A 21173-nucleotide genomic window follows, 5' to 3' on the forward strand; every position below is an offset into this window, starting at 1 on the left:
TAACCCTTAACAGTAAAACAGGGTTTTTTGATCTCACAGATTACAATGACATCTCTCCCCATATGAATACATTGCCTGCTCCCCTAAATTCAACCTAGAGCATATGTGGGTTAATAATGCCTTATGAACCTGTCTTCAATGACAATCCATCAGGCCACTATGAGGTCTACCTGTGTCAATTCTAAGCTTCCTGGAGCAACCGGAAGTGGTTAAATTCACCCAAAAGGTATTTTGATGTACATAACCTGCAAATGTGAAAATGACTGCATTCAACCCTGTGTGGATCAGTCAATTCTTAACATAAAGTCTTTAAACTCAGGACTCTGTAAGCGCATACGCCAAGCAAGATATGTGTTTACTTACAGCTATCTGTGCCGACCGAAAGTGCCTTTAATTGGGGTCACAGTGTCTGTTTCGAAGGGTTAAAAAGGTCAGATCTTTCCAAAACGTCATATGTGTGACTAGGTAACCCTCATGAACTGTAAATCAGTAATTTCTCCCAACAGATGTCAAAGAAAAGCCTCTCACACGCACACACAGCAAGGATGAAGTGACAAAGTGCTGTGCTTAAAGACACACAGAGCCTGCAATGGCATTATCATAATCTCTAGGCTGTGCCGAGTTCAACGAGATGCCCCGCTTGACCGTAGCTCGCTCGGTCTAGGCACAGCGACCATGAGAAAAAGTAGGCCCAAAATGAAGCCTGGCCCTAAACGTCATTTGCTTTTAGGTGACAGTGAGAGAACTGTTAGGGTGCGAAGCACAATTCGACCTTAGGTACGTCCCTGAGGTCCTCCCGACATGTGCAAGCCTAACCTTGACCTTGTGGCATTAACCCTTAACAGTAAATCAGGGTTTTTTGATCTCACAGATTACAATGACTTCTCTCCCAATAGGAATACATTGCCTGCTCCTCTAAAGTCAACCTGAAGCCTATGTGGGTTATGAATGCCTTATGAACCCGTCTTCGATGACAGTCCATCAGGCCACTATGAGGTCTACCTGTGTCGATTCTAAGCTTCCTGAAGCAACCGGAGGTGGTTAAAATCACCCTAAAAGTGTGTTTCCATACCCAACCTGCAGTTTGATAGAAATAGTGCATTCAACCCTGTTAACGTAAAGACTTAACTCAGGAATATGTAAAAGCATACCCCAATGAGGATATGTCTTCACTTTTAGCTTCCTGTGCCAACCAGAAGTGCCATAATTGGTGTCACAGGGGCTGTTTCGAAGGGTTAAAAAAGTCAGACCTTTCCAAAACTTCACATGTGCGATTAGGCAACCCTCATGAACTGTAAATCAGTCATGTCTCCCATTAAATTTCCAAGAAAAACTAAATCACACACACACACAGCTTGGAAGGAGGGACATATTGGTGTGCGTAGAGACAGACAGTGCCTGCAATAGTTAACCTTGTTCAAACTATTAAAGAACCGTCAGACCTAGAGTTATGAAACTTTAGAAACCTGTTCTAGAGCTCAGGTCGATAGTGTGTGGTGAGTGATGTGGCTCTAGAAGGTTCTCGGACTGAGAAACAGCCTCGTACATTTGCAATAACTTCAATTCATTTTTGCATCACGAAAATGCAGACATTTAGAAATGTCCCAGAGTCGCAAGACTAGGTGCATTGCGACCGCCTCGGCCCATATAGACGGACCCCTACGTTTCTGTCCGATAGCTCATTCAAGGACCCCGTAGCAAGAAAAAAAGTGGATTTTCAGCACCAATTAAGGTCTTGCTCGGGCACCAAATGACCTATCGAGCCGAAACTTGGGATTCGGGGTCGGCTCAGCTAGGCCTACACATAATGTCAGAACTGGACCCGCAGCTAAAACGTAACTGCGTGTTTTACGTTTTTATTATGGTTTGAACTGATGGTGGTGTGAATTTTGGGCCAGCTCTGAACTATGTGATAGTTGGCTTCTAAACGAGTTGGAAGTGGGTGTGGTGTCAGTTTGTATCAGTTTGGTGTCAGAATGATATCTAATTGACTGATGGACGGTGACTTGCTGGTGACTTTTGTCCATTTGCAATATGTTTAAACAGTGAGGTACCATCACCAAAGTGATATTCTGAAATCAACCCCAACGAGCGATGGAGAGGAACCACTATCACTGCCCGGCCATCCTGTGTTCATCATGCCAGTCAATTTTGCATTCCTGCAGGATTTTTGAGCATGACAAATTTGTGATGGTAAATGCCCATTGAAACATACTTGCCGCTCTGGTACCGCTTGCCGTGCGGCAGCAGAGAAAACAGTCTATGATTTAGGTGACTGGAATCTCTGACAATATTTTGGGCTTTCCTCTGACACTGCCGATTATATAGGTCCTGGATGGCAGGAAGCTTGGCCCCAGTAATGTACTGGGCCATATGCATTACACTCTGTAATGCCTTACGGTCAGATGCCGAGCAGTTGCCATACCAGGCGGCGATGCAACGGGTCAGGATGATCTCGATGGTGCAGCTGTAGACTTTTTTTGAGGATCTGGGGACCCATGCCAAATCTTTTCAGTCTCCTGAGGGGGAAAAGGTATTGTTGTGCCCTCTTCATGGGGACCTTTGTCTTGCTCACATTGAGGGAGAGGTTGTTGTCCTTGCACCACACTGCCAGGTCTCTGACCTCCTCCCTATAGGCTGTCTCATCGTTGTCGGTGATCAGACCTACCACTGTTGTGTCTACAGCAAACTTAATGATGGTGTTGGAGTCGTGTTTGGCCACGCAGTCGTAGGTGAACAGGGAGTACAGGAGGGGACTAAGTACACACCCTTGTGGGTCCCCAGTGCTGGGGATCAGCGTGGCAAATGTGCTGTTGCCTACCCTTACTACCTGGGGGCGGCCCATCAGGAAGTCCAGGATCCAGTTGCAGAGTGAGGTTTTTAGTTCCAGGGTCCTTAGCTAAGTGATGAGCTTCGTGGGCACTATGGTGTTGAACGCTAAGCTGTAGTCAGTGAACATCATTCTCACATAGGTCTTCCTTTTGTCCAGGTGGGAAAGGGCAGTGTGGAGTGTGATTGAGATTGCGTCATCTGTGGATCTGTTGGGGCAGTATGCGAATTGGGGCAGTATGCGAAACGTCAGTGAAGAGTACTGAGTACATGTCCTGGTAATCCATCTGGCCCCGCTGCTTTGTGAATGTTGACATGTTTAAAGGTCTTGCTCACATCGGCTACCGAGAGTGTTTTCACACAGTCATACAGAACAGCTGGTGCTCTCGAGCATTCTTCAGTGTTGCTTGACTCGAAGCGAGCATAAAAGTGATTTAGCTCATCTTGTAGGCTTGCGTCACTGGGCAACTCGCGTCTGGGTTTCCCTTTGTAGTCCGCAATAGTTTTAAAGCCCTGGCACATCCGACGAGTGTCAGAGCCGTTGTAGTAGGATTCAATCTTAATCTTGTATTGACGCTGTGCTTGTTTGATGGTTTGTCTAAGGGCATAGTGGGATTTTTTGTAAGAATCCATATTAGTTTCCCACTCCTTGAAGGTGGCAGCTCTAGCATTTAGCTCGATGAGGATGTTGCCTGTAATCCATGGCTTCTGGTTGGGACATGTACGTATGGTCACTGTGGGGACGACGTCGTCGATGCACTTATTGATGAAGCCGATGACTAAGGTGGTACACTCCTCAATGCCATTTGATGAATCCCGGAACATATTCCAGTCTGTGCTAGCAAAACAGTCCTGTAGCATAGCATTCACGTCATCTGATCACTTCCGTATTGAGCGAGTCACAGGTACTTCCTGCTTTAGTGTTTGCTTGTAAGCAGGAATCAGGATAGACTTGCCAAATGTTGAGTGGGGGAGAGCTTTGTATGCATCTCTGTGTGTGGAATAAAGGTGGTCTAGAGTTTTTTTCCCCTCTGGTTGTACGTGACATGCTGGTAGAAATGAGGTAAAACGGATTTAAGTTTGCCTGCATTAAAGTTCCACTAGGAGCGCCACTTCTGGATCACATCAAATGTATTTATATAGCCCTTCTTACATCAGCTGATATCTCAAAGTGCTGTACAGAAACCCAGCCTAAAACCCCAAACAGCAAGCAATGCAGGTGTAGAAGCACGGTGGCTAGGAAAAACTACAGAGAAAGGCCAAAACCTAGGAAGAAACCTAGAGAGGAACCAGGCTATGAGGGGTGGCCAGTCCTCTTCTGGCTGTGCCGGGTGGAGATTATAACAGAACATGGCCAAGATGTTCAAATGTTCATAAATGACCAGCATGGTCAAATAATAATAATCACAGTAGTTGTCAAGGGTGTAGCAAGTCAGCACCTCAGGAGTAAATGTCAATTGGCTTTTCATAACTGATCATTAAGAGTATCTCTACCGCTCCTGCTGTCTCTAGAGAGTAGAAAACAGCAGGTCTGGGACAGGTAGCACGTCCGGCGAACAGGTCAGGGTTCCATAGCCGGAGACAGAACAGTTGAAACTGGAGCAGCAGCACGGCCAGGTGGACTGGGGACAGCAAGGAGTCAATCATGCCAGGTAGTCCTGAGGCCTGGTCCAAGGGCTCAGGTCATCCGAGAGAGAGAAATAGAGCATTAGAGAGAGCATACTTAAATTCACACAGGACAACGGATAAGACAGGAGAAGTACTCCAGGTATAACAAACTGACCCTAGCCGCCCGACACATAAACTACTGCAGCATAAATACTGGAGGCTGAGACAGGAGGGGTCAGGAGACACTGTGGCCCCATCCGATGATACCCCCGGACAGGGCCAAACAGGATGGATATAACCCCACCCACTTTGCCAAAGCACAGCATCTACACCACTAGAGGGATATCGTCAACCACCAACTTACCATCCTGAGACAAGGCTGAGTATAGCCCACAAAGATCTCCGCCACAGCACAACCCAAGGGGGGCTTCAACCCAGACAGGAAGATCACGTCAGTGACTCAACCCACTCAAGTGACGCACCCCTCCTAGGGACGGCATGAAAGAGCACCAGTAAGCCAGTGACTCAGCCCCTGTAATAGGGTTAGAGGCAGAGAATCCCAGTGGAGATAGGGGAACCGGCCAGGCAGAGACTGCAAGGGCGGTTCGTTGCTCCAGAGCCTTTCCGTTCACCTTCACACTCCTGGGCCAGACTACACTCAATCACATGACCCACTGAAGAGAAGAGTCTTCAGTAAAGACTTAAAGTTTGAGACCGACTCTGCGTCTCTCACATGGGTAGGCAGACCATTCCATAAAAATGGAGCTCTATAGGAGAAAGCCCTGCCTCCAGCTGTTTGCTTAAAAATTCTAGGGACAATTAGTAGGCCTGCGTCTTGTGACCGTAGCGTACGGCAGGACCAAATCAACAAGATAGGTAGGAGCAAGCCCATGTAATGCTTTGTAGGTTAGCAGTAAAACCTTGAAATCAGCCCTTGCCTTAACAGGAAGCCAGTGTAGGGAGGCTAGCACTGGAGTAATATGATCTAGTCAGGATTCTAGCAGCCATATTTAGCACTAACGGAAGATTATTTAGTGCTTTATCCAGGTAGCCGGAAAGTAAAGCATTGCAGTAGTCTATCCTAGAAGTAACAAAAGCATGGATTCATTTTTCTGCATAATTTTTGGACAGAAACTTTCTGATTTTTGCAATGTTACGTAGATGGAAAAAAAGCTGTCCTTGAAACAGTCTTGATATGTTCGTCAAAAGAGAGATTAGGGTCCAGAGTACCGCCGAGGTCCTTCAGTTTTCTTTGAGACGACTGTACAACCATCAAGATTAATTGTCAGATTTAACAGAAGATCTCTTTGTTTATTGGGACCTAAAACAAGCATCTCTGTTTTGTCCGAGTTTAAAAGTAGAAAGTTTGCAGACATCCACTTCCCTATGTCTGAAACACAGGCTTCTAGCGAGGGCAATTTTGGGGCTTCACCATGTTTCATTGAAATGTACAGCTGTGTGTCATCCGCATAGCAGTGAAAGTTAACATTATGTTTTCGAATGACATCCCCAAGAGGTAAAATGTATGGTGAAAACAATAGTGGTCCTAAAACGGAACCTTGAGGAACACCAAAATTTACAGTTGATTTGTCAGAGGGCAAACCATTCACAGAGACAAACTGATATCTTTCCGACAGATAAGATCTAAACCAGACCAGAACTTGTCCGTGTAGACCAATTTGGGTTTCCAATCTCTCCAAAATAATGTGGTGATTGATGGTATCAAAAGCAGCACTAAGGTCTAGGAGCACGAGGCCAGATGCAGAGCATCGGTCTGACGCCATTAAAAGGTAATTTACCACCTTCACAAGTGCAGTCTCAGTTCTATGATGGGGTCTAAAACCAGACTGAAGCATTTCGTATATATTGTTTGTCTGTTGCAGTGCAACAGCTTTTTCTAATTTTTGAGAGGAATGGACGATTCGATATAGGCCGATAGTTTTTTATGTTTTCTTGGTCTTCCAAGCTAGTCGGAAGACTTCTAGTTTGGTGTGGCGCCATTTTCATTCCAATTTTCTGGAAGCTTGCTTCAGAGCTCGGGTGTTTTCTGTATACCAGGGAGCTAGTTTCTTATGACAAATGTTTTTAGTTTTTAGGGGTGCAACTGCATCTAGGGTATTGCGCAAGGTTAAATTGAGTTCCCCAGTTAGGTGGTTAACGGATTTTTGTCCTCTGACGTCCTTGGGTAGGCAGAGGGAGTCTGGAAGGGCATCAAGGAATCTTTGTGTTGTCTGAGAATTTATAGCACTACTTTTGATGTTCCTTGGTTGGTGTGTGAGCAGATTATTTGTTGCGATTGCAAACAGAAGAAAATGGTGGTCCGATAGTCCAGGATTATGAGGACAAACATTAAGATCCACAACATTTATTCCATGGGACAAAACTAGGTCCAGAGTATGACTGTGACAGTGAGTAGGTCCAGAGACATGTTGGACAAAACCCACTGAGTCGATGATGGCTCCCGAAAGCCTTTTGGAGTGGGTCTGTAGACTTTTCCATGTGAATATTAAAATCACCAAAAATTTGAATATTATCTGCTTTGACTACAAGGTCCGATAGGAATTCAGGGAACTCAGTGAGGAACGCTGTATATGGCCCAGGAGGCCTGTAAACAGTAGCTATAAAAAGTGATTGAGTCGGCTGCATAGATTTCATGACGAAGCTCAAAAGACGAAAACGTCTTTTTTTTTTTTTTGTAAATTGAAATTTGCTATCGTAAATGTTAGTAACAGCTCCGCCTTTGCGGGATGCACGGGGGATATGGTCACTAGTGTAACAAGGAGGTGAGGCCTCATTTAACACAGTAAATTCATCAGGCTTAAGCAATGTTTCAGTCAGGCCAATCTCATCAAGGTTATGATCAGTGATTAGTTCATTGACTATAACTGCCTTTGAAGTAAGGGATCTAACATTAAGTAGCCCTATTTTGAGATGTGAGGTATCACGATCTCTTTCAATAATGGCAGGAATGGAGGAGGTCTTTATCCTAGTGACATTGCTAAGGCGAACACCGCCATGTTTAGTTTTGCCCAACCTAGGTCGAGGCACAGACACGGTCTCAATGGTGATAGCTGAGCTGACTACACTGACTGTGCTAGTGGCAGACTCCACTAAGCTGGCAGGCTGGCTAACAGCCTGCTGCCCTGCACCCTATTTCATTGTGGAGCTAGAGGAGTTAGAGCCCTGTCTATGTCTAAAATGAGAGCACCCCTCCGTCCTGTTTGTGGGTGAGTCCCAGAAAGAGGGCCAATTATCTACAAATTCTATCTTTTGGGAGGGGCAGAAAACAGTTTTCAACCAGCGATTGAGTTGTGAGACTGCTGTAGAGCTCATCAATCCCCCTAACTGGGAGGGGGGCCAGAGACAATTACTCGATGCCGACACATCTTTCTAGCTGGTTTACACGCTGAAGCTGTTTCATCCTAACATCGGATGAGTGTTTTCTTGTAGAAGTGATGTCATTTTACCTGTCAGGTAGGTAGTAACAGTGCCAACACCACCACCGCTCTCTGCTGTCTGCCTTCTGCAATCCAGCTCCCTCTGAACACAGATAGACCACACATTAACCACACAACATGGTTAATACATGGTCAAATCAACAGATATCTGACTTTTGGATCTGATACTGATTCCGATTTTTAGAATGGAAATATTTCCCAATAACTGATTTACACAGTTATTTAAGAAAGTATTCACACCCTTTGTTGTTGTTGTGTTACAGCCTGAATTTCAAAATGTATTAATTGTAGTATTTTTGTCACTGGCCTACACACAATATCCCATAATGTTAATATTTTTTTTTAGAAATAATTAAAAATGAAAAGCTGAAATGTCCTGAGTCAATAAGTATTCAACCCTTTTGTTTCAGCAAGCCTAAATGAGTTCAGGAGTATACATAATAAGTTGTATGGATTCACTCTGTGTGCAATAATAGTGTTTAACATTACCTCATCTATGTACCCCACCAGTGCCAACCTGTCATTCAGAACAGGTGGGGCAGAGCCTGTTTTGCTTGTTATTTTGGAACATATCAGGTTAGAAACAATGTAAAACAAAATGTAATTTGAGTTAGTAAAGCCGCATACAAACATGGTCTCTTTTTTGCTTTCTTGAGTAAGGCAGCTCCAAAATGCAGGTGTCTCAGCCTAGCTCAGTGCTGTCTGTTGTGATGGGGCTAGCCAGCAGAAAATGCAGAGCTTGGCGCTTGATTGGCTCAGTTTCCTGTCATGATTGGCTCAGTTTGTCACTTCTAAGGTGAGCTCGAAAATGTTAGCTCCTCATTATATTAGAAGTCCCCATCCAAGAAGGCTCAAGGTCATTGGCCACAGATAGAATGACAACAAATCACGTTATATCTACAGTAGCTTTGATTGGACTGATCATGTCAACATCTTACTTTCAAAGTCCATCTACTGGAAAATCCTTTTTAATCCTTGTCATATGTTGGATTCTGGGTTAAACTTGGAACATCGCTATCCTAGAGACATGACACATCAGAAGTAAGACCATAGTATCTGAGGGGTGATAGAGAATGGTTTTAACATCAGAAGTTAATGGTTATCTGTAGGAGACAGATGGCTTCGGAATGTGCTGGGTGGACGGGAGGAAGTCACAGGATTGCTATAGGGGATACAGATGGACATCTGTGGATTAGACAAATGAGGGGTTGAGGTCAGGTCAGATCCCCTTAAGGGAGAAATTATTGTTTATTACCCTATTACTTCGTCTTCCTGTCAAACCATAAAAGATGTAAGGAATGGAGAGAAGGAGGAGTGCCTAAATTGGAGTACATATACTTGTGGTAGTGTAAAGTTGTTTTGTCTGAATGCAGCTGTATTGACCCTTTCGAAATAATTAAACTTGGTTCAGCTTTCATAATGTCCATTCAGTGTTTTACTCTGAGAAATAGAACCTAAAACATGTTAAGAGAAATAATGAAGAGAAATTATAGATATAATGTGCTCGGTGCTCATCGGCCATTGTACATAATGATTACACAACAAGTCGGAAATCACAAATTCAACAATGAGTTGTTTGGAAGGAATCAGTGGCTAACTGTAAGTGTTGCAAGGAAACCACAAACGCCTGCTATTCAATGGAGGGGCTGTGTTTTTTTTCAGAGTTCCCACCATAAATCCAGAGAATGTCAGACTTTGATGACAAAATTTGCCTACTATCTCAATTGTCAGTAGAAATCACATTTGCTTAAGCAAGTCTGCTATATCAGCTATGTTGTTTTAAAGGCTGTAAATGAGGCTGAACTGTTTTGCTGCCAGACAGGTTTAGCAGTGGTAAGATGTTGGGACTCTGGTGTAGGCCATAACAGATTTATGTAGGCCCTAACACATTGTGGCACCAATTGTCACTGTCATAGTGCAACTAATGTATTGTTTAGTGTTGTGTTGTGAAGTGGCTTTGCTGGCATGCATCCCACATTTTTGGGTTTGCCCCACCAAGATGTACATGCTAAAATCGTCAAAGCTGTAATTGCTGCCTAAGGTGCTTCTCCAAAGTATTGACTTATGGGGTGTGAATACTTATGCAAAGTAGATATTTAATTTTCAATACATTTTCCCAAAACTCTAAAACATGTTTTTACTTTGTCATTACGGGGTATTGTGTGTAGATCAGTGAGAATATATATTTTTTTTTATTAATTTTGAAGTCCGACACAACAAAATGTGGAATAAGTCAAGGGGTATGCGTACTTTCTGAAGGCAATGTAATCTGCTGATATTTATATTATAGCTAGAATTAAAATTTAAACTATATTTTTTTATGGATTGTGCTTCATTTTAAAACAGCCCTCCATAGATACTCAGAAAGCTTATTTCAAATTTGAGGAAAGAACATTCATGTAATGTTGAGGAAAACTTGATTGAGGAATCAGGCAGAACTCCTTTATAAGAGTTTATTCAAGAAATTGCAGGGAAGTTCACACTCAGGATGAAACTGGAGAGGAACTTAAAAATTTACAGAATTACACAGTAATTTATATACTTCAACTACACAAATAACTGCTTACCCCTCTATAGGTGCAGGCAAGCTTACATGAGAGATAATGAGAATTGGGCTCCACTCCCATTATACAAACAAGAACAGGTTCTAACCATTTCTCACAGTTTATGTGTCTAAGATAAGATATTTAGAGCCCAAACAGACAGAACAAGAATTTAGCCTGGTTGGACATTTTAGTGCGCTAAAGATAAGGTGCCAATAACAAATAACTCATTTGTGCACCATATGAAGAGTGTACTCTACAGCAGTAGACAAATAATAGTAAATAGTACATATTCATATACATATACATATTCAACTCAAGCATTTACATAGCATGTAACAAAACCATTTTACCCCATCAATTGCCCCTTTTATGCTTTGGTGTTCCATAAGCATAACCAACCTTTGTATACACTGTCAGATAGGGTTTTAGACATTTGATTGAACATTCTAAATGGAGAGTTACATAGAAAATATTTTATAAAGGTCAGGGTCATTTCTATGGCAATAAGCACTATCACTGCCTAATGGGCAGTCTCCTTCCTCACTAAAGGGACACACCTCTGCCAAAGTGGAGACATCATGTAGTTCTTGAGTGATTAATACAAACTGCAGTGGAGGAACAATTTTATGCTAAATGACTAAAAGCCAGCTACAACCTGGTTACTTTGCCATGCACCTTAGAGGTTGCTGCCCTATGTACATAGTCATGGAACACTGGTCACTTCAATAATGTTTACATACTGTTTTACACAATTCATATGTACAGTTGAAGTCGGAAGTTTACATACACTTAGGATGGAGTCATTAAAACTCGTTTTTCCACCACTCCACAAATTTCTTGTTAACAAACTATAGTTTTGGCAAGTCGGTTAGGACATCTACTTTGTGCATGACACAAGTTATTTTTCCAATAATTGTTTACAAACTGATTATTTCACTTATATTTCACTGTATCATAATTCCAGTGGGTCAGACGTTTACATACACTAAGTTGACTGTGCCTTTAAACAGCTTGGAAAATTCCAGAAAATGATGTCATGGCTTTAGAAGCTTCTGATAGGTTAATTGACATCATTTGAGTCAAATGGAGGTGTACCTGTGGATGTATTTCAAGGCCTTCCTTCAAACTAAGTGCCTCTTTGCTTGACATCATTGGGAAAATCAAAAGAAATCAGCCAAGACCTCAGAAATAAAATGCTAGACCTCCACAAGTCTGGTTCATGCTTGGGAGCGATTTCCAAACGCCTGAAGGTACCACGTTCATCTGTACAAACAATAGTATGCAAGTATAAACACCATGGGACCACACAGCTATCATACCGCTCAGGAAGGAGACGCGCTTTGTCTCCTAGAGATGAATGTACTTTGGTGCAAAAAGTGCAAATCAATCCCAAATGACCTTGTGAAGATACTGGAGGAAACGAGTACAATAGTATCTATATCCACAGTAAAACGAGTCCTATATCGACAGCAAGGAAGAAGCAACTGCTCCAAAACTGCCATAAAAAAGCCAGACTACGGTTTGCAACTGCACATGGGGACAAAGATCGTAATTTTTCGAGAAATGTCCTGTGGTCTGATGAAACAAAAATAGAACTGTTTGGCCATAATGACCATCAATATGTTTGGAGGAAAAGGGGGACACTTGCAAGCCGAAGAACACAATCCCAATCTTGAAGCACGGGGGTGGCAGCATCATGTTGTGGGGGTGCTTTGCTGCAGGAGGGACTTGTGCACAAAATAGATGGCTTCATGAGGCAGGAAAATTATGTGGATATATTGAAGCAACATCTCAAGACATCAGTCAGGAAGTTAAAGCTTGTGGGTCTTCCAAATGGACAATGACCCCAAGCATACTTCCAAAATGGCTCAAGGAAAACAAAGTCAAGGTATTGGAGTGGCCATCACAAAGCCCTGACCTCAATCCTATAGAACATTTGTGGGCAGAATTGAAAAAGCGTGTGCGAGCAAGGAGGCCTACAAACCTGACTCAGTTACACCAGCCTTGTCAGGATGAATGGGCCAAAATTCACCCAATTTATTGTGGAAAGCTTGTGGAAGGCTTACTCGAAACGTTTGACCCAAGTTAACCAATTTAAAGTCAACGCTACCACATACTGATTGAGTGTATCGAATCTTCTGACCCACTGGGAATGTGATGAAAGAAATAAAAGCTGAACTAAATCATTCTCTCTACTACTATTCTGACATTTCACATTCTTAAAACAAAGTGGTGATCCTAACTGACCTAAGACAGGGAATTTTTACGAGGATTAAATGTCAGGAATTGTGAAAAACTGAGTTTAAATTCATTTGGCTAAGGTGTATGTAAACTTCTGAATTCAACGGTGTATTTCTACTGTTCAAAAGTTTGGGGTCACTTAGAATTATTATTATTTTTTTAAAGAAAAGCTTTTTTTTTGTCCATTAAAATAATAGCATATTGATCAGAAATACAGTGTAGACATTGTTAATGTTGTAAATGACTATTGGAGATGGTTAAACGGCTGATAAAAAAAAAATGGAATATCTAAATTTTTTATTTAACTAGGCAAGACACTAGGCTACCCTGCCGCCCGAATAGGCGTAGATATTCCATGAAAGGCCAGCATCCTGAAGTTGCCTCTTCACTGATGACGTTGAGACTGGTATTTCTGATCAATTTGATGTTATTTTAATGGACAAAACATTTGCTTTTCTTTCAAGAACAAGGACATTTCTAAGTGACCCCAAACTTTTGAATGGTAGTGCATATATACAGTGCCTTGCGAAAGTATTCAGCCCCCTTGAACTTTGCGACCTTTTGCCACATTTCAGGCTTCAAACATAAAGATATAAAACTGTATTTCAACAACAAGTGGGACACAATCATGAAGTGGAACGACATTTATTGGATATTTCAAACTTTTTTAACAAATCAAAAACTGAAAAATTGGGCGTGCAAAATTATTCAGCCCCCTTAAGTTAATACTTTGTAGCGCCACCTTTTGCTGCGATTACAGCTGTAAGTCGCTTGGGGTATGTCTCTATCAGTTTTGCACATCGAGAGACTGACATTTTTTCCCATTCCTCCTTGCAAAACAGCTCGAGCTCAGTGAGGTTAGATGGAGAGCATTTGTGAACAGCAGTTTTCAGTTCTTTCCACAGATTCTCGATTGGATTCAGGTCTGGACTTTGATTTGGCAATTCTAACACCTGGATATGTTTATTTTTGAACCATTCCATTGTAGATTTTGCTTTATGTTTTGGATCATTGTCTTGTTGGAAGACAAATCTCCATCCCAGTCTCAGGTCTTTTGCAGACTCCATCAGGTTTTCTTCCAGAATGGTCCTGTATTTGGCTCCATCCATCTTCCCATCAATTTTAACCATCTTCCCTGTCCCTGCTGAAGAAAAGCAGGCCCAAACCATGATGCTGCCACCACCATGTTTGACAGTGGGGATGGTGTGTTCAGGGTGATGAGCTGTGTTGCTTTTACGCCAAACATAACGTTTTGCATTGTTGCCAAAAAGTTCAATTTTGGTTTCATCTGACCAGAGCACCTTCTTCCACATGTTTGGTGTGTCTCCCAGGTGGCTTGTGGCAAACTTTAAACAACACTTTTTATGGATATCTTTAAGAAATGGCTTTCTTCTTGGCACTCTTCCATAAAGGCCAGATTTGTGCAATATACGACTGATTGTTGTCCTATGGACAGAGTCTCCCACCTCAGCTGTAGATCTCTGAAGTTCATCCAGAGTGATCATGGGCCTTTTGGCTTCATCTCTGATCAGTCTTCTCCTTGTATGAGCTGAAAGTTTAGAGGGACGGCCAGGTCTTGGTAGATTTGCAGTGGTCTGATACTCCTTCCATTTCAATATTATCGCTTGCACAGTGCTCCTTGGGATGTTTAAAGCTTGGGAAATCTTTTTGTATCCAAATCCGGCTTTAAACTTCTTCACAACAGTATCTCGGACCTGCCTGGTGTGTTCCTTGTTCTTCATGATGCTCTCTGCGCTTTTGACGGACCTCTGAGACTATCACAGTGCAGGTGCATTTATACGGAGACTTGATTACACACAGGTGGATTGTATTTATCATCATTAGTCATTTAGGTCAACATTGGATCATTCAGAGATCCTCACTGAACTTCTGGAGAGAGTTTGCTGCACTGAAAGTATAGGGGCTGAATAATTTTGCACGCCCAATTTTTCAGTTTTTGATTTGTTAAAAAAGTTTGAAATATCCAATAAATGTCGTTCCACTTCATGATTGTGTCTCACTTGTTGTTGATTCTTCACAAAAAAAATACAGTTTTATATCTTTATGTTTGAAGCCTGAAATGTGGCAAAAGGTCGCAAAGTTCAAGGGGGCCGAATACTTTCGCAAGGCACTGTACATTACCAGTCAAGAGTTTGGACATACCTCATTCAATAGTTTTTCTTTAATTGTACTTTTTTCTACATTGTAGAATAATAGTGAAGACATCAAAACTATGAAATAACACATATGGAATCATGTAGTAACAAAAAAGTGTTAAACAAATCAAAATATATTACAAATTTGAGATTCTTCAAAGTAGCCACCCTTTGCCTTGATGACAGCTTTGCACACTCTTGGCAATGTATATTTGTGTGTATGTATGTGTGTCTGTAAATATATCCAGTGGAAGAACACATGAGTTTAAACTTATAATCACCATCCATGTGTTCTTATCAACGTAAACCTCCTGGAGACCATGGCTAGGGGCAAAGAGAGACAGGCCCTGAGATTTCTGTCTGATCTGGATGGAACCTACAAGCCAGAAGAGGAAAATCATTGTGAGTTTTTGTGAAGTGAATTGAAAGACATCAAACACTAAGTTAATGTGAAAATAGATGGTTTTGATTTTATTAGACATAATAAGAAACCTGTGGCGTGCTGGTATGGGAGGTTGTTGATGGGAACTTCCAATCCATTGACCTTCACCAATACGTCATTGTCCTTGGGGTACATGTCAATATCACTGGAATAATTGTAATCAATTGTAAAAAGGGAATGCAATTCCAAATGAAGCTCAGAAAATGTACAAGGCATCTCAACTGTCTGCCAAAGATGAGTCAGCGTTTGAAAATGCATTGCTATGGCTTAGCATGTTTTAATGCTCCACAGTATTTTGGACAATTGTAAACAAAAAGCATAGTGTATATTTGCTGTACTCACATGTCAGAGATTTTCACAATGATGTGGTTTTGTTTATGAAGGTTATCCTTCTTCAGCAGAACCATGAATTTCAGCTCTGTGGTGCAATCCTGAGCCAAAACTTGGTAGCAAGAGAGGGGCATCTCGTTTTTGTATCTCCTGTTGTTGAATGTGGTCAGTGTGCCTCTGACCATGCTGCATTCAGCTGGAGTCAAGAAAAATAAGAATCATAACACCCATTCATTACACAGTTTGCCATTTTGTTTTTGTAACAATTATATTTGCCTCTTCTCACCTGCGCTGGCTTTGGAAAACATGTAGTTGATCGGAGACTGAAGAGAAAAGTGTGAACTTCAGTAAAAAAAAAATAGGCCTAAGAGTACTGAGTGTTTTCAGAATGACATTCAGAGTTCTCTCAGAGGCAACAGCCACAGTCAATTTGATTTGCTTAACACTGTTCTTGAGCCTGGCTCATTCCTGCATAGAGAGACGCACTAGGGAGGTACTCAACCAACCTGAAACATTTCAAAGGCATTTTCATTTACTGTATTGACTTATTGAAAATAGTTAGTTGAGCACTATTTCATACAGTTTAGTAAATACTAGAGCAAAGTAAAGCCTAGAAATGTGTCTTTATAATGAAGTGAGTAACTGTATTTCTTTATGTAGCGCTTCAGGCCATGGGGAAGTTTGTCCCCTGTCAGCTTCACACGGAATGCAGGGTCTAGACCCACAAGACCAGTCTCGGCTGTGATTTCAGTCTCAAATTCCTTGCACTCTACACCCCAGGCAAACTTAGCCTGAGACAGATACAAAATGATGTGTTTATTTTATTATGTTGGTTATGACCTCAAGCAGTATAGAATGAAGCAATGCGACATTACAGTACAGTGGCATTGGAGACATGGCCTTTAGTCTTACCATAACTTTGTGGTTGCTCGGAAGAACACTGTCAGCACAAATTCTCCATTTGTCATTTGGAGCAAGGTTAGACAGGATGATTTGCAGTCTAAAAGTAGCTTTGTCCAAGTAAGTAGCAATCTGGTATCCCTGCCCGTCATTGTCAGCTCTTTCTGCACGGATGAGGATGGTCACGGCTGGGGCAACAGCATTGCCAAGGTATTTGGCCTGAAAAGACACAGTTCATTATTGTACTCACTCCCATTGTCAGCAATTGAGAGTAAGTATACACAGCCCCAGTTGTGATATAGAAGTTTTACCCATTTGTAGATTCTGCTGGAGGTTCTTACTTTAGAGTTTGGATGCTGCAAGCAAAATAAGTATACCAACTCAGGTTTAATATCATCAAGCATCACTAATAGCTGCACATATTGTATGTGCACTATATAAACATTACCCGGTGGACGTGGTTCTTGGAAAACTTCATGTCAATGACTTCCTCCTGTAATAGGAAGAGCAGTGAAAATAGAGTAATTTAGGTAACTGCTTGAAAGTTCTGCCTCACCCTTCAGATGCGGGAGCTGGAAGAGCTGTATTTGGAGGTACAGGACATAGAGGAGCTCGAGCTCAGTTTGCTTTTGCTGCTGCTGCTCTCGCTACTGCTGCTATGGATTGTCTTAGACCTCTTGCTGATTGGAGATGCATTCACATCAATGATCTTACTCTTGGCACGAGAAGATGAGGATATGGATTTGGAGGAAAACGGATGGAATGACAACTGCTGGAGCGAGAGCTGCTAGAACTGGGGGAAGATCTGCTACCATACTTCAGACCAAGTACCAGGATTTTATTGAGCTTCAACAGGACAGTTTTTCCCTCTGGAGCTTTTTTCTCTTCAGTCATGGTGGTGACTTTGATTATCTTTACTGTGGCCTTGGGTCCCAATTTGTACTCACTCAATGACTGGACCAGAAGCTGCCCGCAAAGAAATATAGATACAATTGCTTCTCTAAGATAATTTCTATTTTTTTTTATTGTATTGATAATTGTGTATTGGATGTAAATCATGAATATATCTTGCCTGGTGACACATCAACAAGGACTGAGTGTTTCCCAATCCATGCATAGAGAGGACAGTTTCTGATGAAAGCAGCGCTCTGACATGCTGACCAGACCGGACACGTCGCGTGCGCGAGCATCGCAAAATACATTTAGAAATCCATGTTATTCAATTATTGCACCCACACTGATCGCGCGCACCAACAAGCGTCTGCGATGCCAAGGGCTAAAATAGAACTCCTTTCTATTTCTGACGCAGATCGTGCTGAAAGTCCTGCCTCTCCCATCTCATTGGTTTATAGAAGCAGGTACCCACGTGCCATCTCCTTATTGTTTATACCCACGTGGGTGATTGAAAGACAAAATGTTTTGCCGGTTGTCATGGTAAAAGTGTAGATACCAATCACCATATAATTTCAAAGATGAAAAAGCCTGGAAAGAGGAGAGATGACTAGAAATGATTCGGTTGGCCGTTTTATGTGTGGATTAATTGTCAGAGTAGAAGACCTTGTGCATTTCAGGTAAAATAACAACTCAATGTTTATATCCCAGGACAAATTAGCTAGCCACAGCAAGCTAGCTAAATAGGACAAATTAGCTAGCAAGCTAACTAGCTAAATTGCCATACATGTTTATTGCTTTTCGACCTATCCCCAAATTAATGTCATTGGTTCAGAGTTTGTTTTGATATTTTAACCTGCGTGTTGTGATCACGTTGGGTGTAGGGGGACAAAATATTTGCGCATGATGGCGCAAGCTCGCAGCCGGTTTGGGTTCCGTGTGAGATTCAATCTCAGCACATGCCTTGATTCCGAAGAATTTGGATTTAGCACACATTCATTCTTGGGCATGAAGTTGGAAGGTATATCATTGTAAGTGATTTCAGATGACCTTGACTGAAAAAAAGACAAGACGGGAAAGAGATTAGAGGTCATTACTACAAGAAGAAATGGCTGCTGAAAAGTAGTGTCAAAATAGAATATTAATCTTACCAAACTACCAATCATATAAGATACAATCTTAGATGGGAATATCTCCTTTGACAGCTATGATACATATCTGCTGGTTGGGAGAATACCAAGAGTGTGCAAAGTTGTCATCAAGGCAAAGGGTTGCTACTTTGAAGAATCTCAAATATAAAATATTTTTTGATTTGTTTAACACTTTTTGGGTTACTACATGGTTCCATATGTGTTATTTCACAGTTGTTATATCTTTACTATTATTCTAAAGTGTAGAAAATAGTAAAAATAAAGAAAAGCCCTTGAATGAGTAAGTGTGCCCAAACTTTTGACTGGTATTGTATGCACCTTGGTGTAAACTTGGCCTGCAGCTGAATGTTTGTCTTTAAAAAAATATGTATATATTTAACCTTTATTTAACTAGGCAAGTCAGTTAAGAACAAATTCCTATTTACAAATACGGCCTACTCTGGCCAAACCCGGTGGATGCTGGGCCAATTGTATGCCGCCCTATGGGACTCCCAATCACGGCCGGATGTGATGCAGCCTGGTCTTCATGAGCTGGGATTATGGTGGCTTGCACTATGAAAATGGGAATGGATGAATGTAGCCAATGTGACTATGAAACCCAAGATGAATTAAAACAACAACAGCATTACTAATTCATTACATTCTTGTTGGTGAGCACATACCATTGACAGTTGCTACGGCAGCAGTATAGAAGCTGAGCTCTATGGGCACCCCAACAGCGGTGGGGAAGATGCAACGCACCTCGGCAGCCGGCAGGGGCTTAGCATAATAAAAAGCATCCCCAGACAGCAGTGCTCTCATGGACAACTGTTCCTCTGTCTGAACAGCAGGTCCAGTTGCAAGCTGTAGAGAAACAAACATTAGCCATTTACCTAGATGTGATGACATAAGACCACTGTGAAAGTCAACTGTGAAAGAGGTTTAAGAATTTCCAGCTTTCCTGATCATAAAGTAGTATAAAGGAGTATACTACATACATGAATTACCTGTTCGTTGATGGCCTTGTCGATGTTGCCAAAGGCAATTTCCTGTCTAAAGAACTTCACATACACGGAGGCCAAGGGCTCGGTTGAAGGCAGGGACCTCCAGTCAGACAGTTGTGGATAGATTAGTAGAGCAAAGCTGACTGATAAACTTAATCAACTTCATTTAAAAAACCTAATCATTGATTCTTTGGAGATACATTTGTGAGATTAAGTGATCTTTGGTACTTACATCCTTAATGACACTCTTCATCTTGGTGATCCTGTCAAGATTTTTTAGGATCCTTGGGAATTTTCATAAGAGCCTCCTGGATTCCCTCGGTTCTCACTCCAATCTGAGAAAGATCGTTAAAAGAGGGTTTTGGAACTTCTGAATTGTAATCTTTTTAAATGGTTTTGAATAACAGTTTTTACCTCCAGAACATCAGCAGCTGCTCCAGCAAAGTAGGTGCGGGCTTTAGCCACAATGGCTCTCGGGAAAATGGTAGCAGCATCATTGATGTAGAAAGCACTGGGAGCAGCACCCATCATCAGGGAAGCTTAAGAAAGAAAACAATCATTATGCCAACATATGAGAGAGAAACCATTAAGATTGTAGGAGTTCAGTTCATGAGGCTTTTACAATGCTAATAATCCAGGTGGGTGGCTTTGCTGAAACGGAAGCTCAGTCAAATTGTAGGCTTAGGATCTTGAATGCAACATTGCGGGCAGCAGCACTAAAATGGGAAAATACAATGCAATTGGATTCAAATGCAGATGCAAATCTAGACGACATGAATTGAGAAATTGAAGAGTGCTCTTACACTGGGGTAAAGTCAGGGGAGGTGCACTTGGTCATGGCCTTCATGAGAGAGTTGACAAAGCTAGCGACCTGCAGATTGGCATCCTTTGCTACTGCATCTGCAAGAGTAGTTGCCAGAGTCATGAGAAGCTTTGTTTCGAAAAGCACAAAGGTGGCAATCATAAGGAGCTCTGGGTGAAGAGCCTTGTGAAGAGCCTTGTACTTATAATAATAAGTACAAATTCCAAACGTAACATAACTTACCAAAGTTAAAATATTGACTCGCTATACGATGGAAAGAAAAAGAAAGACATTATTCACTACATACTATTTCAAATGAATCAGAATGGCAAAATTATATGATCTCAAAAGCAATGTACAAGGGCTAGAGTCAGTGCAAGGACAACCACTCTCATGGCCGGTGGAATATTAGGAACAACAGTCCGAGACTTTTAAAACAAAACTTTTGCTAACCATGCCTGTTTCATAAGTATATCATTAACAAAAAATGGATAGCTTGGCCAAGTTGATTTGTTGTTATTTGGCTCAGATTGTAGAGATTTGATTAGATGTCAATCTGCCTTTCAGATGTCACCCTGCCTTTCGTGTTGAAAAGATCAATGTCCAACCTACAAAAAAATGTGTTGTTCACCTTTGCATTTCCATTCTATCTTAATAAATTGTTGACAATAACTATTTTTATGTTTTAATTGTTAGTTAAGCCATTTTCAGGATATTTGCATGAATCTAAAATAATTATAATTCTGTCATTGTCAGAATGCTTGCTCTTAACAGCATTACCCACATCTAAATGTATAACCTTACAAATGTATATTCTTTCTTCCTAATGATGTTAT

The 21173-nt window shown here is 41.6% G+C and overlaps 1 pseudogene; it reads right to left on the reverse strand.

Annotated features, from left to right (window-relative positions):
- Window positions 1-10378: 10378 nt before the first annotated feature.
- Window positions 10379-20460, reverse strand: LOC110521860 (annotated as a pseudogene).
- Window positions 20461-21173: the final 713 nt, after the last annotated feature.

This window comes from Oncorhynchus mykiss, chromosome 30, assembly GCF_013265735.2.
Source record: "Oncorhynchus mykiss isolate Arlee chromosome 30, USDA_OmykA_1.1, whole genome shotgun sequence".
NCBI classification, from domain to species: domain Eukaryota; kingdom Metazoa; phylum Chordata; class Actinopteri; order Salmoniformes; family Salmonidae; genus Oncorhynchus; species Oncorhynchus mykiss.